Source organism: Meleagris gallopavo, chromosome 1 (assembly GCF_905368555.1).
Source record: "Meleagris gallopavo chromosome 1, MGAL_WU_HG_1.1, whole genome shotgun sequence".
Classification (NCBI taxonomy): Eukaryota; Metazoa; Chordata; class Aves; order Galliformes; family Phasianidae; genus Meleagris; species Meleagris gallopavo.
This window is the reverse complement of record NC_139404.1, coordinates 42,506,900-42,524,674: the sequence shown is the minus strand read 5'-3', so window position 1 is coordinate 42,524,674 and position 17,775 is coordinate 42,506,900. Positions and strand designations below refer to the sequence as shown.

General features: G+C 37.5%; 1 long non-coding RNA gene across 3 annotated transcripts in view; it reads right to left on the bottom strand.

Annotated features, from left to right (window-relative positions):
• Positions 1 to 3,552: 3,552 nt before the first annotated feature.
• LOC146545264 (uncharacterized) overlaps positions 3,553 to 17,775 on the bottom strand; it is a 61,995-nt gene continuing 47,772 nt past the window's right edge. For 2 of the 3 annotated variants that reach the window (XR_014882941.1, XR_014882939.1), the window contains one exon: positions 3,553 to 6,023. This is a non-coding gene — a long non-coding RNA (uncharacterized LOC146545264). The remainder of the gene's footprint in view (positions 6,024 to 17,775) is intronic. The other variant, XR_014882940.1, reaches the window with a different exon arrangement.

Sequence of the window (17,775 nt, the reverse complement as noted above, 5' to 3'; positions counted from 1 at the left end):
ATTCTCTGTAGCTCATGGAGGACACCGTGCAGGTGAGTATGCCCTGAAGAATTTGTGATAGTGCTAATACAGCAGCAGATTTATTCTAAAAGGATGCACCCTACAGAATATTTGAGCGGAGGAAAAGCATGAGGAGGAAGGAGCTGCAAAGGGATCCTGCTGCAGAGTGACAGTAATCCGGAACCTCCATTCCCCTGTGCTGCTCTGGGTGTGCAGTGGGCAGAGAAGTCAGGAATAAAAGAGTGAAGTTGAGCCCAGGCAAACAACATGATTGCCATAGTGAGCAGGTGTTTTATATACTGCTCTGCTTTTAACTGGCAATTAATTAAATTCATTTTCCCCAAGAGAAGTCTCTTTAGTCCGTGACGGGAACTGATAATTGGCCTCCCTGTCTTTATCTAGTTCCACGAGCTTTTGCATTTTATTTTCTCACTCTTTCCTGTTGAGGAAGGAGAGTGACAGAACAGCTGGGTGGGCATCTGGCAGCTGGCCACAGTCAATACGCAGCACCATTGTGAGTTATTTTCCTGGTACGATGGTACAATTTTCCAAGTTTTGATTAGTAGAGTCTGGGTTTCAGATGATAATAGTTCTGTGTCTGCAGCATCCTATAGGCACTGCAAAGTGCAGTTAGTAATTTACTGACAAAGAATCTGTTTATAATTGCACTTCTGTGACTCATACTAATCAAGGTTCATGTATCCACAAACCTTTATCCATATCCAGGTTCTTAACTTGACTGTATGAGAGGTCGCAAGCATAACACTAGTGTTGATTATCAAGTAGTAAATTATGGTGTCTGACACACACAGTGACTGGAATGAAAAGATAGAAACATCCTTCTTCCCCACGCAAGTATTTTGTTGTTCCTATTGTACTCTATCACAAATTATTCTTGCGGTTATTGTCTTCTTTAGTGTTTCAATCATGAACATCTTAACTTGTTGTTAATCCATATGTTAAGCATACAATCAAATACCAGCAATATTTATCATCATGCATTCAGTTCATGCACTAGCCACAAAGCAGCAAATAAATTATGAAATTTCCTTGTCTAAATGCATCCATAGCACAACACCTTTTTGACAGGTAATATAAGTCACACTAGAGATACTGCATGTTATTTTCTGTGTACAGGTGCCAACCATCCCATGGACTCATCTGAAAGCGTGTAATAGCATATGCTAATCAAATAATTATGTGAACAACAAATATTTCACTGAGGTTGTTTTCATATAACAATACTCCTATGGGATGTTTTTATTCATGTAATCCAAGTCCTTATTTCCTACATTGTTTTCTGCTTTTAACATAGGAGTTTTCTTGATAGCCTCAATTTTGTTTCACCTTCATATAATCAAATTCTGTCTTTCTTCAGGTTATGAGTTATAGTACAAAATCATATGTAATTAGAAGAAGCTTAATTTTGCAGAATAGGGTATAAAATCTTAAAGAAAAAAAAAAAAGCAAAATACTTTGGGGCTATCAAGTATATTTGTAATCTATTTGCCAGCAGGACTGATACACAGCATTTAATGAAATATAAAGTCTGCCTTAGAGAAGATAAGCGTAACTTTGACCTGATTCAAGAGAAAGCAAAATTGTTCATAGAACAGCAATGTATTATTTTGTTACAATCAAAGATGAATATTTCAATCTTATTAAACAATCTCATGTTTGACAAATATACCCTTTCCAGAAAAATCAGTTTATTGTAAGAATTCCAAATTGTAGCAGGCATTTTAAACTATGGAGCGAGTTGGTGAGTTGGTCTTAAAAAGCGTCCCTTTTATTTTTTTAATTTATTTAACATTCCCTGGAATAAATAAATAATATAACTCAGTTTTATCCTTATATAAAACATCTTCCACATTCATAGTCTTATCTCCCATGTTACTCTTTACTATGGAGAAACTCTCTCGTATGTAGAATCATTTATGGTTATTCACTACAGGGTGGTTGGGTACTGAAACAGGCTCCTCAGGGCACTGATCACAGCACCAAATGCTGGAATTCAAGAAACTTTTGGACAGTGTTTTCTGGCACTGGGTTTGATTTTTAGGTACTAGGAGTTGAACTCCATGATTCTTGTGGGGCCCTTAGTTAAAGGTCAACCAGACTATCAGGTCCAGTCAGCATGGGTTTACGAATGGTAGATCCTGTTTGACAAAGCTGATTACATTCTTTGACAAGGAGACCTGCCTAGTAGATGAAGTTAAGGCTGTCAATGTAGTCTACCTGGTCTTCTGTAAAGCCTTTGACACTGTCCCCCACAATATTCTCATGGAGAAGCTGGCTGCCCATGGTTTGGATGGGTGTATGCTCTGCTGGTTAAAGCACTGGCTGGATGGCCAGGCCCAAAGAGTTGTGGTCAATGGAGTTAAATCCAGCTGGCGGCTGGTCACAAGCAGTGTCCCACAGGTCTTGGTACTGGGGCTGCTTCTATTTAACACCTTTATTAATGATCTTTACAAGGGGATTGAGTGCACCTTAAGTAAGTTTGAAGACAATACCAACTTTGGAGGGAGTATTGATCTGCCAGAGTGGAGAAAGTCACTACAGGTGGACCTGGATAGACTGGATTGATGGGCCAGGGTAAACTGAGTGAGTTTCAATAGAGCCAAGTGTCGGGTCCTGCAGTTAGATCACAACAAAACAGGCAGCCCTACAGACTTGGGGAGAACTAGCTGGAAAGCTGCCTGATGGAAAGGGATCTTGGTGTATTGATGGATGGTCAGCTGAATATGAGCCAGCAGCGTGTCCAGATGACCAAGAAGGCCAATGGCATCCTGGCTTGTATCAGAAATAGTGTGATGAGCAGGTCTGGGGAAGCAATCTTGCCCCTGAACTCAGCACTGATGAGGCCTCGCCTCAAGTACTGTGCTCAGTTTTGGGCACTTCATATAGAAGAGACATGGAGGTGATGGAGCAGGTATAAAGAAGGACTGCAAAACTTGTGAAAGGCTTGGAGAATATGCCTTTTGAGAAGCAACTGAAGGAACTAGGGCTGTTTAGTCTGGGGAAGAGGAGGCTGAAGGGAGACTTTTTTGCTCTTTTCCAATACCTGAAAATTGATTGCAGTGAGAGTGGGGTTGGTCTCTTCTCACTGGTGACAGGATGAGGGGAAATGGCGTCAAATTGCACCAGGGGAGATTTAAGTTGGACATCAGGAAAAACTTCTTTCTGTAAGGAGTTGTTCAGCACTGGAATAGGCTCCCCAGGGAGGTGGTTGAGTCACCATCCCTGTAGGTGTTAAAATCGTTTGGTGCTCAGGGATGTGATTTAGCAGGGGGTTAGTAATGTTAGGGTAATATGACTAGGTTGCAATTGGACTTTGTGATCTTGAAGATCTTTTCCAACCTGAGCAATTCTATGATTCTATGAAGAATGGGAGGCAGTAGCCATTTTTGAAGGGAACACTTTAAAGAACTTCAGAAATTCTAAGTAATTAGCGCTTGACAAATATTAAAATTCAGCCATAAAAAAATAAAGAAAAAAGGATGAAATATTTCAAAATCAAACAAGTAGAAAAACACAAAAATTCTTCATTCCAATCATTTTTTTATTTTATAAGAAGTTTGAAAATCTGCATTATTCATTCTTTCAATCATAAACAGCAAAATCATAGCACTTAATCTGTACACAAGTCTATGCTTTGAGTCATAAAATAAGTATGCACCAAATCTAACCTTCAAAATAACTCCACAAAGTCAGCTATTCATACATCAGCCTGCTTGATAGAGCAAGTAGCTATCAGTAACAGAGAAGACACACCTAGAGTTTAGCGATAGGCAACAGAGGCACAGCAGCCACAGCTTAGTTATTTGATAAGCTTGTTCCAGTGCTTAGTAACCACTATGGAAACTTATGCTGGAAAGCTGCTTTAATTGTTAATGGAACAGTAAAGGAGGGCACCTTCCATCAACAGTATGATCAACATCTTCATCTTAATGAATTGACCATATGGAGCTGTCACCCTGCATTACCATACATAATTGAGTATAAGGCTGTGAAAGTCTCTTACACTCATCTTTAACTTGTTCCACGTGACAAGTTATGACTCATCTGAGTGAGTTACCACATCCACTCTTGCATCTATTTTTCCAATCACATGCATCAATTTCCAGTGAAGAAAAATCATGAAATTCCTTTGCAAATTTTTACATGGACAGTTTATTTTTTATCACTAATATCTATATATAATTTTTATTCCTTTCTTGCTCTCAGATATTATGTCTATTGGAATGAAGAACATGAGCATCTTTAGGAAAATTATGTGCATCATCTTTCTATCTTCTGTAATAGGAGGTAAATCTCCTGCCAATTTGGAGTTTGCATGACAATTCTTGATTTTAATTCCTTTTTGAACTGTAAATTTCCTGAGTGGTTGCAGTATTCCAGTAAAGTGATGCTAAAAGTTGTGGGATAATGACACGATATACTATATTAATTTATCATCCAGTTGATGCTTCAACTCTTTTCAGTAGTGTGAAATTAACAATACTGTTAATAATATTCAGTACTATCAAATTAACAGTAATATCATAAGAGAATCTGTTAGAAATTCTTGCAATTGAAAGTCTGCAATGCTACTATAAGTCAATGAACTCATGCTGTTGATCCAGCAGTAATTCACCTAGTGAGAGTGCAGCAGAATATCACAACTGCTATAAAATTCTACCAAAAAAATGCATGGATCAATGCCTTTACAAACAGTGCTTTCAAACTCAAAAAGGAAAGATATCAAAATAAACATGTAAGTATCATTCTTTATAATTCAATTTTGACTAGTGTTAATTAGAATAGTCCTTTCAAAGATTTATTTGTAAAGTTTGTTATTAAGCACTTCATACTTTGCCTTGGGTTTTCTTATACAGTAATTACCAAACAGAACAATCTCTTCAATGTTTTACTGACAATTTTTCACATGCCTATTTACTAAGAAAACAGTAGCTTGTTATTATTGCTTTTCTTCCTAATATGTATCATAAATTTATTTTCCTTTATATTTTGTTATTGCTTCCTCTTTGTACCCTTTATCTTTACCAGTTTCCCGCACTTTCTGACCATCTGACTGATGTTCAATAGCATCATCTTCTCCCATCTTTTACTTCTTAAAGGTATTTTGTTCATTACATAATTTCTTCTGTAAATGTGAAAATTTTGATTAGTTTCATTTATGAAACTATGATTTGTAGTAGTTCTATTTATTTATTTTAAATCAGCATAGTATTCCTAATCTTGTGACAGCAAGCTTCACAGCATCAAGTAAAATGCTTTAAGGTGGTATCCAAACGTCATTCAGATCTTAAATTCTACTTGATTTAGCTAAAAGTGTTTCTTGGCTTTATGATAACATGTCTTAAAGTCATTACACAAATATTTTACTTTTATTTATAATGTGCATATAGAATAGATAGATTCACTGGAGCATAATGACAGATGAGGAGAGGATGAAGAGAAGAGCCTTCTTGGCATGAAGACAAAAAAGCTTCACAGGGATTTGATAGCAGTTTTCCAATACCTATGAGGAGGTTAACAAGAAGATTAAGCTAGACTCATTTACTGAGGTATGTGACAGGAGAACAGGAAAAATTGAGATGCCAACTTTACAGAAAGAAAAAAAACAAACCTCAGTGACACTGAGTCTTGGAACAGGCTTCCCAGAGAGGAAGAGTAATCCTTGTACTTGTTCGTTTGTCTGACTGGAGGAAGCCCTGAGCAGCCTGATCTGATCAGAGTTGGCCTTGCTTTGAGCAGAATGTTGGACTATGAGACAGGTCATGTACAGCCAGATTTGTTACCAATTCTTTGACAAGATCACTCATACCTCTGTCAGTATTTTTAATTCTATTTTCAATTCCCTTTATCTGTCAGAATGAGGTTGATGTTCGCATTTCACTGGGTTGGTTGCGATTACGCTTCAGGTTTAGGTTCTCAGAATAAGAAGATGTTTAGAAGTTTAGATGATGTTTTAGTATTAGTCACAGAGAATCTCCAGTTGTCATTCTCAGCAATATTATCTGCAATACACAATTGAAATAAACAGATGAATGCTTTTTGACCTTCCTCTTTGTTGTTTGTTTTGCATAGCAAATACCCACTTAGCTATTAAAAACCACCATTTCACGTGCAACAGATCTTTGTCAGACAATCATTTAAAAACTTAAAAACTGCATTCATTGCCAATAACAAGTTGTGATAGTGTCACAAGGTGTCATTTTCCAGTTGCAATAATGTCTTGTCAGAGGAACTAGGGTAACACAGGATAAAGAATAATATTCATTTGACACAAACTGGTTGGATTCTCAATCCCAAGACAATTATTTAAAACTTATTTCATTTGGCTAACCTCTTTAAACTTTGTTCTGTGTCCCATCCATAACATCTGACCTATGTTGAATGTTCTCTTGCACACAAAATATTTTCTTGCACTGAGCATTATGAGTCTATTCTGCTGATGGGATGAAAGCACAAATGCTCTACATTCATTACTCAGAGCTACTAAAGAATTTTATTTTCAATTTGTAGAAGGTAAAGAATGATAAAGACGACAAAACAATCTACTTCTCCAAAAAAAAAAAAAACAAAACACTTTTGTTTGGATACAGGCATTCCACTCACCGTCTTCCTTTTATCAATCACAAAAAGGCCTGACCACACATGCTTAATAACTTAAAGCCTTAAGGATTATAGTCCCCCATAATACTGACTTTTCCATGTGATGTTAATGTGACTGTAAGTATTCATGCCAATGAGGATTCCTTTATTTCCACATCAGAATTTCTGATTACTTATATTAAATAATCCCATTATATGCCTGTAGGCTTATGACTGTTCCTATAAAAGAAGTTACACTGGCAATTCCATTTTGAAGTTTGCATTAAAAACAGGACAGGCTACAGCTTCCCTATTACAATAGTCCAGGGAGAAGTTGCTGCATGTAGCTGAAGCAAACATTTCCTACTACATGGCCTGCCAGCTGAAATGGAAACATATAGCAGGACTTAGCCCGCAATTTTGCGGGTGTTTGTCCACAATGCACTGTTGTAGTAGTCATTAATTCCCCAGGATTTGTCTTTGCTATTCAAAACCTACATTATATATATTTTCTGTATGTACCTTGGGAGTAAGTGGAAGGACATGTTGATATAAAGTATAGCTGAAGTCTTGTGTTGCAGCAGAAGAAAGAGGCAAGAAAGTATATCTTTGTACAATATGCACAAAAACACACCCTCAGAATTTTCTAAAAGCACGAAAATTAGTTGGTTAATATTCCCTTCTATTTCATTGCATAGATTTTTTTTATTCATCCTTTTATATCTTTGCCTCTGTTTTATGTAAAACTGTATAAGCCATTGTTTTCATTTATGGGAGATATGGAGTGCACTGTCTTCAGCATACAGTTAGACATATATGCATTGCTCTCAAATCTTTCAAAACCAAGGAAATGTTTCTTTCCGAATCATCAAAAAAATACTGTATAACCTGGTTTGTTATGCAAGACAATATAATTTGCATAGCATCAGAACTCTCTGATTCGGCTAAACTGAAGTCCCTAGTCTGCTTATTGATGGATGCCCTGGAAGAGGAGGAGAGGAAGAAACAGGGAAGAATTTTCTCCTGACTACCATAGATAATTTTTCTCTAAACTTCTTCTGGCCACTGCCAGGAACAGGAGATTGTGAAATTCTTACATTCTCATTATGTATTGAGGACTTAACAAGGGAATAGTATCTAAGATTAAAATAAAAAAAAAAGAGGTTAGGAAACATACTTAATGTACTAGTTGGTGTTTTTTTAGCTACCCAGTGAAGATATTATGCCAAGCCAAAAAAGGAGAGAGTTCTGTTAACCTGAGGCAGTTGCTAATAGCTAATTTATTGTAGACATCATGTACATTTTCCAAACATAATAAAATAATGATAGTTTTATATAATTTCAGCTTTCTGAAAGATGCGATTCTAAGTTATTTTGTCTTACAAGTAGCTTTTCTTTACAAAGAGTGTGGACTATCAGGGAGAAGTTGATGCATTTCATATTCCAGGTTAGTATCTACAGACTGGATTTCTGTATGAAAGTACCTTTAAAGACAAATTAAAAATTAAGATACATAAAAACATGGCTGTTAGTTAATCAAAAGTCTTCAGTTGTAAATGGAAAATACACTTAATATTTATTGGACAAGTTTCAAACCCCAGAATTTTAGGCAAATTTTGACTCCTGAAGTTCTTCTCTGTTTAAGTTGTACAGTGAGGATTCAAAAGTATCAGGCTTTTTAGTAGTTAGCTGTGTGTCAATCTGTATTTTAATTTGTGTACATTCAACTACAGTACACTTCTTGGTAGACAGGCAACACCTTTCATGTTAGAAAGCTACTCAAAGTAGCAAGCTCACACTTACAGATGAATTATTAATTATTTTCACTTTTCTGATGTGGAGTAAAGTACATGCTCTTTTTACCACAAGTTTTAATTAATCCAAATCAGATCTCATATATGAGCTGTCAGAGGAAATGCCCAACCCATTTGTGAGAGTGTAGTTACCTAATGTAATATGAAGAAGCCTCTACTTGCTATTATTTTGTTTAGCCATCATAGGTGTTTAATTACATTCTTTTGATGTCAGTAAAATAATTTAACTTCCCCTGCAGACATTGAAGGGCATCTGTTCTAAGTATTTTCCCATGCCCCAATCTGAGCTTTAAGCATAAGTACTCACGCAATTCATAGAATTCTCCTTTAAAATTTCAGAATAATTGCTGTGCACAAATAAAAATTTAGCTATTGCCTTTTGACTTTCAAGTATAGTCAACAATACACATAACAAAGTTTCTGTTTCAGAAACAACCCTATAGCTGGATATATATTTGGAAGCTATGCTGATGGAGCAACTTCAAATAATTATATTCCTTTACATAAAAATGTTGTTATATAGTTAAGTAATAGAAATCAAGTAATAACTGCATAATTTATACTTATATGTGAAATTCATACTGGGGTCATTATATTTGAAAGTGTATAAGAAAGAATTTACTTGGACTAAATGATGTTTTTAATGTTCAATTTGCAATTAAATTCTTTGTAGGCTGTAATTTCTTAGCCAAGTCCACAAAACAGAGCTTAAAGGAATTTATTCAGGAGCAAGATGCCCTCTCCTGATAATTATCATTATCTGTTACTTAAACATCTCCTGAACACTATTTACTTTATTATCTCATATTTTTATGTTTCCTCTGTTAGGAAAGCATTTCATGGGAAAGTGTGCTACTAAATGAAGGCAAGTATTACATTTTGTACGTTTGCTTCAAAATTGATATCCTATGGAGTGTTTTAGGGTCATTGCACCATGTTTCCTCCATCATTGTTACAATAGAATGTGCACATACCATCCTTTGTCAACTGTAAATAATTAGTATAATATGAGACTTCTAGTATTCTTTTTACCCAATCACATTAGTCAGATGCAGAAAATGAAACATTACCTGCTATCATACTAATAAATTAATTTTTCTATTTTTGAAATACCTGAGCCTTGGAAAGTTTAATAGTTGCTTAAGATTCATCCACCCATGTATAATCAATGAATACAAAGATGTTATAATTATGAAATAAACAAGAGAGTTTGGCTAAACAGGTTATAATAACAAAAAGAGAATAAATAGAATACTTATCCACATCCTGGGCTCACCACAAAATTCCAGAGGAGGGATCTCCAGAAGAGATCTTTTCCTGCTGGTAGTCAGCTCTTAAATGGATCTTAGGAGAGGTGGAGCCAGGCTCCACCCCTTCCGGCAGCACAGGTATTCACCAGGGTGCTGACTTCACCTGTGCTCCCGTGGCTGACTCATTGCTTGCCTTAGGTGATCAATCAGAGGTTCAGGCCATGATTCAGCAGTGCCCATACAACCCATAGTTCCGAAAAGTATATTTTTGTATAAACCTAGGCCTGGAATTTCTCATCCCTTTCTATTAACTGCAGAAACAGCTTTTTCATTTTGAGATTCTCAGCAACGATTTTATGTGAGATTTATTCTGCTGCAGCACTACTGTCTTTACTTTGAGAAAACATTGACATTGGAACTAAGTTTATCTATAAAAAACAATATTAAAAATTCATAATTTTAATTTTTGTTGCTCATTCAGTGTAGGATTATTGTGAAATGTTAAATGAAGGTATGTATTGTATAATCAGACAACATTAAAGGAATATTAACATGTGGTTATGTGTTTATTATAGACAGAATATGAATTAAAATTCTGTCTAGTGCCACCTTTCGAATATGTGTATTTTGTTGTAATCACAATTGCTTTCTTCTTTCTAAATATAATCTATTTTACTATTAATTATTTACAGGGTTCACAAAAATATTTTCTAATTAAAAAAACCATGCATTTTTCTCATTTTGTATGCTATTGTTTCTTGTATAATGATGTTCATGTAGTTCTTGTGCCTTAAACATTCAGCGAGGACAATTCCAAATACTACTTTTGTAAAAATTTACAAAATACTCTGTACATTTTCTCAGAAGATGGCAATTAAAATTTAGTGTGAGTTATGTAATATGTAATAATACTATTTTACTCTTCAATTATTATAATTCATTTCACTGGGACTAGGGCTCGTTGCTAATACATAAAGATGAATGGCACATGTTGTAATTATAACTAGAATTGAAGGCCTTTTTCCTTAATATAAAAATAGTATGCACTTATCTGAAGCCCTAAGTACCCCAACTATTGATAACACAATACATATATTAACATAAATATTAAAGCATCACTTAACTGGAACATCAGCAGACTCCTTTGCAACCTCTAATTTTGGTGGGATGCAACGTTTCCAACATATTTCTGCCCTCTCAGAAGGCATACTACACAACATGAAACTGAAGATTATTGCACTCAAGCAGCTTCAGAGTCAGGTGATGCTGAAAGTAATGTTTGCAGTTCTTGAGCTTTTATGGAGAACACATCTGATTCAGTGTTTATGTATGGTGAAAAGGGAAAAATGAAGAAGCAAGGGAGAGGAAAGGGCAAAGATATCAGTCTCAAGGTCTCTTGAAACTGATAGTTACCTTTTTAGAGAAGCTAGTGACATCTATGGTAAATTGACATTGGATAATAAAACACTTTTTACACTCATGTGAATTATAACATCTTAAACAGCTTCTGGAATCAATTAAGCAGTCAGTGAAGACCTTAGAAGATGAAATGTTGCTTGTCTCCCACCACTCAATGGCTCACAAAACTGATCGCTACATTTGTTACCAGTTTCAGTCTCCAACTGGCTATATCAGTCTGATGCAATAGTCTAATTTCAAAACAGGAAAAGAAACAAAAACAAAGCAGTAGCAGGACTTGCATACAGAAGACAACAGCTTATTATTAAAACACATATCAGAATGAACTTATTGGATAAGTGATATAGTAGGAACACCAAACAGAATTTAGGAAGCTTAAAATATGTCTTAAATTCCCATTCTCACAGAGTTTAGCAAGCAATGGCAGACTTCTATTCTCAGTCATCTTTCATGTTTTGTTTTGTTTTCCTGCATCTGTTTCTTTCACTGTCACATTCTCAGTCATGGTCTAAATTTCACACAAATCACTGCCTGCCATATCTGTAGCTCACATAGATAATGAATGCAGTCCTTCAAAGTCCTTACAAAGCTGGGACACTAGGAACCCATTTCTGGTGCAACCATTTCCTCTGACTCCTAACAGCCCACTAACAAAGGGGAGCATATGATGAAGAGAAATCACAGAATCACAGAAACATCAAGGTTGGAAAAGACCTACAAGGTCATCCAGTCCAACCATCCACCTATCACCAATAGTTCTCACTAACCATATCCCTCAACACAAAATCCAAACGTTCCTTGAACACCTCCAGAGTCGGTGACTCCACCTCTCTGGGCAGCCCCTTCCAGTGCCTGACCACTCTTTCAGATAAGTAGTATTTCCTAACGTCCAGCCTAAACCTCCCCTGGCACAGTTTGAAGCTATTCCCTCTAGTTCTATCACTAGTTACATGAGAGAAGAGACCAATCCCCAGCTCACTACAGCCTCCCTTCAGGTAGTTATAGAGAGCAATAAGGTCTCCCCTGAGCCTCCTCTTCTCCAGACTGAACAATCCCAGCTCCTTCAGCTGCTCCTCATATGGCCTGTGCTCTAGACCCCTCACCAGCTTTGTTGCCCTTCTTTGAACCTGCTCCAGCGCCTCAATGTCTTTCTTGCAGTGAGGGGCCCAAAACTGGACACAGTACTCGAGGTGCGGCCTCACCAGAGCCAAGTACAGGGAGACAATCACTTCACCGTTCCTGCTGGCAACACTGTTCCTGATGCAAGCCAGGATGCCATTGGCCTTTTTGGCCACCCAGCACACTGCAGACTCATGTTCAGCCGAGCATCAATCAATACCCCCAGGTCCATTTCCTCTACGCAGTCTTCCAGCTGCTCCACCCCAAGCCTGTAGCGTTGCCTGGGGTTGTTGTGGCCAAAGTGCAGGACCTGGCATTTGGCCTTGTTGAACCTCATCCCATTGGCTTCAGCCCAGCTATCCAGCCTGTCCAGATCCCCCCGTAGGGCCTCGCTACCCCCAGGCAGATCCACACTTCCACCCAACTTGGTGTCATCCGCAAACTTACTGAGGGTGCACTCAATGCCCTCATCCAGGTCGCCAATAAAGATATGGAAGAGAACAGGCCCCAGCATCGACCCCTTGGGAACACCACTTGTGACTGGTCGCTGGCTGGATTTAGCTCCATTCACTATCACTCTCTGGAAAATACAAAAATCTATGCCTGAGACCATTCTTAGTAAAGTCTGTCAGCTCGGATTTCATCTAAAGGCAAAAATGAAGATTTATTCTGTTTGCTTTCATTAAAGTCTTCAGTTGAACCATATAGGTCATGACCAGACCAGCAGCAGATTTCATAAAACACCAGAGTGAAAATCTGATCATTATTCATCTCTGTGAGGAAAATATCTGTTATCCTTTATGTCTACACAAACTGAAAATTATTTTATAATTACTTACACAAGTAAATAACTCTTCTAAATACAAATCAGACCACAGATGTGGGATTGTGTCTGAATGGTGTTGAATCAATGCTAGCTAGAGAGCTATGGTAAAAATGTAAGCAGCCCAGTCCCAGCTTCTGTTTATAGTTGACAAGCTAATAACAGGAGCTAACACATTCTTAATAAACATCAGGGCTCTTCTTAAAATAATTTGTTATTTTACAATACTGCCACAGGTGAAATAATAAAATGCTCTTGAACAAAGCCATGATGAATGGCTCAGCAGGCTGATTGGAAAATAAAATTTATTTTTTTTACAGAGTATGATTAGCTTAATAAAAGGCAAAGTGCCAACATGCCTTATTTCTAAAGTATCATGAAGTAAATTTAAATATTTATACAATATGGCATCACTGGACTTGTTACTATTCTTGGCACAGTCATTGAGTATATGTAATAATTACCTTGCATTTTTGATATTCATTTCCTCATTCATTTTCATAGATGTACAACTGCTATTCTATTGCCAGGTATGTATCTTCTTAAGAAAAAAAGTAGTCACTCAGGTGAGATCTTGGGCTAAAATCCACTGTGTCTAGTATCCTAACTTCCAGACTTCATGTCAAACAGACAATTGTTTCCTTGAATATTCTTCTCATTTCTAGTTTGTCAAATTCTGACTATACTGATTATATTCAAGTCCCAGAGGTATGTGGTGTAACCAGCTGTGCTCATTCCTTTGGGAAAATGCTGTCTACCAGACAAACCATCTTGGTAGCATCATCTTATGAAACTGCTACACTTGGCCACAATGACAATTCTGCTCAATGATATTAGTACCAGAGCTTTGCTGTGAATTTTTTTCTTCATCTGTGCAATCGAGATTTCTTCTCCTACTTCCAAAGTACTAATGATTTAAAGAAACAAAAAATAACCTAATAATTTGAACTAGCATATCAAGCATCACTCGTGCAGATTTTTTTTTTTTCTCTCTGTGTAAATCATCCATAGGGAGAAAATTAATGTGGCTAAAGCTCATTTGGATGATGCTGGAATTGCTGCTCCACCTAGAAACTCAAAAGTCTAGGAGGCTAAATGGGATCCAACACAGAGTACTCAAATAACTGGCTGATATCATTGTGTGACTTCTCTCAATTATTTTTCAATGGTCCTAAAATTACCTGGAGAAATGTCAGTTAAGAAGCTAGCAAATGTTGTCCAAATTTTCAAGTAGGGCAAGAAAGAAGACCCTGATAATTACAGGTTCATCAGTCTCATTTTGGTGCCTGGTGACATCATGGAGACAAGGTTACTCACCTAGCTAACCAGCAGAAGTCAGTTGATGCAAACAGTTTGGATTTCAGCAAAGATTTTGAGATCAATTCTCATTGTATCCTTCTGGACATAATGTCCAGCATATAGCTAGACAAAAACATAATCCAAAGGGTGAACAATCAGCTGATGATTCAGGCTCAAAAGGTTATAGTAAATGGGGTTCTGTTAGCCTGGCAGCAAGTCACTAGTGAGGTTCCACAGGGCTCCCTTGTAGGGCCTGTTCTCTTTAATGTTTTCATCAATGACTTGGATACTGGACTAGAATCCAATATCCACATTATGTTGGCAGATTACACTAAACTGGGAGGAACTCTTTACTTCCTTGAAGGTAGAGAAGTCTTGCAGAGAGAAGCTGACTAATTAGAAGCTGGGAAATCATCAAATGCAAATGTACCAGATTTTTCACTTGGGATGGGACAACTCCAAATATAATTAGAGACTGGAGGATGAGAGGATGGACAGCAGCCCCGCAGAAGGGGATCTGGAGATTCTGGTTGATGGTAAGTGGCATATGATTCAGCAGTGTGCCCAGTCAGCCAAAAGGGACAACTATACCCTGGGATGCACCAGGGCCAGCACTTCCAGCTGTTCAGAGAAGGCATTGTCCCACTCTGCTCTGTGCTGGTGTAGTCTCACATCAAGATGGCATGCAAAGGAGAGCTACAAAGATGGTTAGTGATTTAAAGGGGAAGACGTGTTAAGCAGCAGCTAAGCTCACCTTGGTTTCCTCAGTCTGGAGAAGAGGAAATCGAGGGGAGGCATCATGGAAGCCTGCAGCTCCTCACAAGGGAAGCAGAGGGGCAGTACTGAGCTCAGCTCTCTGGTGGCAGTGACAGGGCCCAAGGAAAGGCCATGGAACTCTGTCAGGAAAGGGTCACATGAGGTTAGGAAAAGGTTCTTTACCAGAGGATGCTGAGCATGGAACAGGCTCCCCAGGGCAATAGTGGTGGCATTGAGTTGCTGGAGTTGAAGAAGTGTTTAGACAACACTCTTAGACATATGATTTAACTTTTAAGTAGCCTTGTGTGGAGTCGATAATTCTTGTGGGTCCCTTCCAAATCAGGATATCCTATGATTCTATGATTAAGAAGCAGAGCATTAAGAAAAATCTCCTTTACATTTACCTGATAACATAATGATATGCTAATCAAATCTGAATATACCATATTTGCTCAGTTAAAATTAATAACATTCATTTTCTTGAAACAAATGTCTCATCAAAATCAAAATCAGCCACCTATAAAAGATTCATGTCTGATTCAATTTCTGAACTCATTCTAATACTCTAATGCTTATTATTTGAAAAATACAATTACTGTTGTAAAAATACTAAGGTAATGGAATGCTAAATTAAAGAGACTGAAATTAATTTAGCATGGTTAATTAGATTATCTTATTTCACTAAGGAGTCAATATGTCAATATCTTTTTCTATTTACCTCCTCTACAATTCAATTTTATTTACTTATTACTCATATTTACATTTAAAAATATGTAATTAAATCATATTTCACATATTAGAGAATAAGCTTTTTGGGAGTCAGTAATGGGAGTATTCGTTGTCTTGACAGCCTTATCCCATAGCTTTCCAGACCCCACTGTTGAAGTTGGATACATTTTTGCAATTACCTTAGCTTGTATATCACCAAGTTACATTCATCAGTCAGGCACAGTAACCCATTTTCCTAAATCCCTTCATCAGAGTTGAGAAAATCGAGTTTTCACAGTTCTGTTCTTAACAAGACCATTATGGGCCTATGAATATTTAAGACAGTTTATCACCATTGTTAACCATTGTACTTGGTCTTATTTTCTAATAGCTAAATCCATTAATGGAGAAAACAGTGATGAAGCTTTTAGGTTATGTAATTAAAGGATGTTCTTCATTCACACCAAGAAGTTCAGAGGGATACTGGTAGGTGGGGGAACTAAAATCAGCTAATTCTAGGTTCATCACAGGAGATGAGCTCAGCTCCTCAAATATCTATGTATATAAGCTGAGAGTAGCACAGTGGCAGGAAGGGAAACACAAGTTATAGATGCAGGGAAACCGACATCATGTCTGAATCCCTCCAAAGCTGTCCTGTGGAATGTCTGTGTGCCTTCCTGACAGCAGCAGGGGATAATGCTGTAAGTGAAAATAAGCACTAACCCCTAGGGTGACAACAGCCCATGGTGTAGAGTCTGGAGCAAGTGCAGAATTGTAAGTGGGTGTGTGATCTCTACCAAAGATCAAGCCTGCAAGTAGCTGAAGTGGCCTGGGAGGAAGGGTGGGTGTCTCCAAGGGAAAGACCACAGGACAATCTGACTACAGAGGGGACTAGGGGAGTCCCAGGCATCCATCAGAGGGACCATGAGGTCTGGAGGCAAAATCAGTTGGTCTTGCTGTGTGATTTTGTGTGGATCTCTACCAGCAACTGGAGAGGGGCTGCAGAGAGGGGCATGTATGTCTAAGTGCCAGCAACTGGGGGAGCTTGGATCCATGAATGGAAACTGGATCCATGAATGGAACTGGAAAGACCGAATGTTGGAGTCGCCCAACTTCTCATGGAAGTCCCATGAGTGGATCTCCATCCTGCCTTACCAGGGACAGGAGCTGGACAAGGCCACTGGTGCTGTTTGCATTCACATGAGTGCTAAGAGTGTCTGACTGAGTGTAGCCAGTTAGTGCACATGTGTATTTGTAGTGTTCTATATAAGTGTTTTCAAGTATGTCTACTGCGAATACATGTTCATGCTCCCATGCTGGGCAGACCTGACGGTCATGCAACTGTGTAAATCTGTGTTCAGAATCAGCGTATGGCAACAGGTACTACAAATTGTACAAAAAAACTATTAGAATGATCTCTTTGACAGAGGTATTTTTTGTTTTTAAATATGATAAAATCGCTAAATTTTAAGAATAGCAGGGATGTAATTATAAAATCTTCCAAGATCGAACAAAAATTATTCCCATACTCTGATTATTTTCTTTTCTTTTCCCACAGTCTGAGACAGCATATAATGGTTTAGTGTGGATCACAGAAAGTGTTATATGTGCGTAATACAAACAGAGCTGTGATAAATTTATTCTGTTCTATTTACAAAAAGAAAAATAACAAACAACACACACAAAAGCAACCTCATTTTCTCACCCCATTGCCTTTTTACAAGTAAAAATGAAAGTACTTTAGATTTGGGAACATTCAGGAGGTTTTGATGAAGAAATTAGAGTATCCCTTGATTTCAATTTGGTTAGCAAAAAGAGGAATAGATTTTTATTCAGTTCAATGAAATTCATTGATTCATAAAATCATCTATACTGAGTTTGCTCTCAATGTAGTAAAGAATATGTAGAGAAAGTTTGGTTATCAAGACCATGTGTCTACTCCACTGAATCATTGCTGCCCAAAGGCATAATGACTCAGTGCCTATAG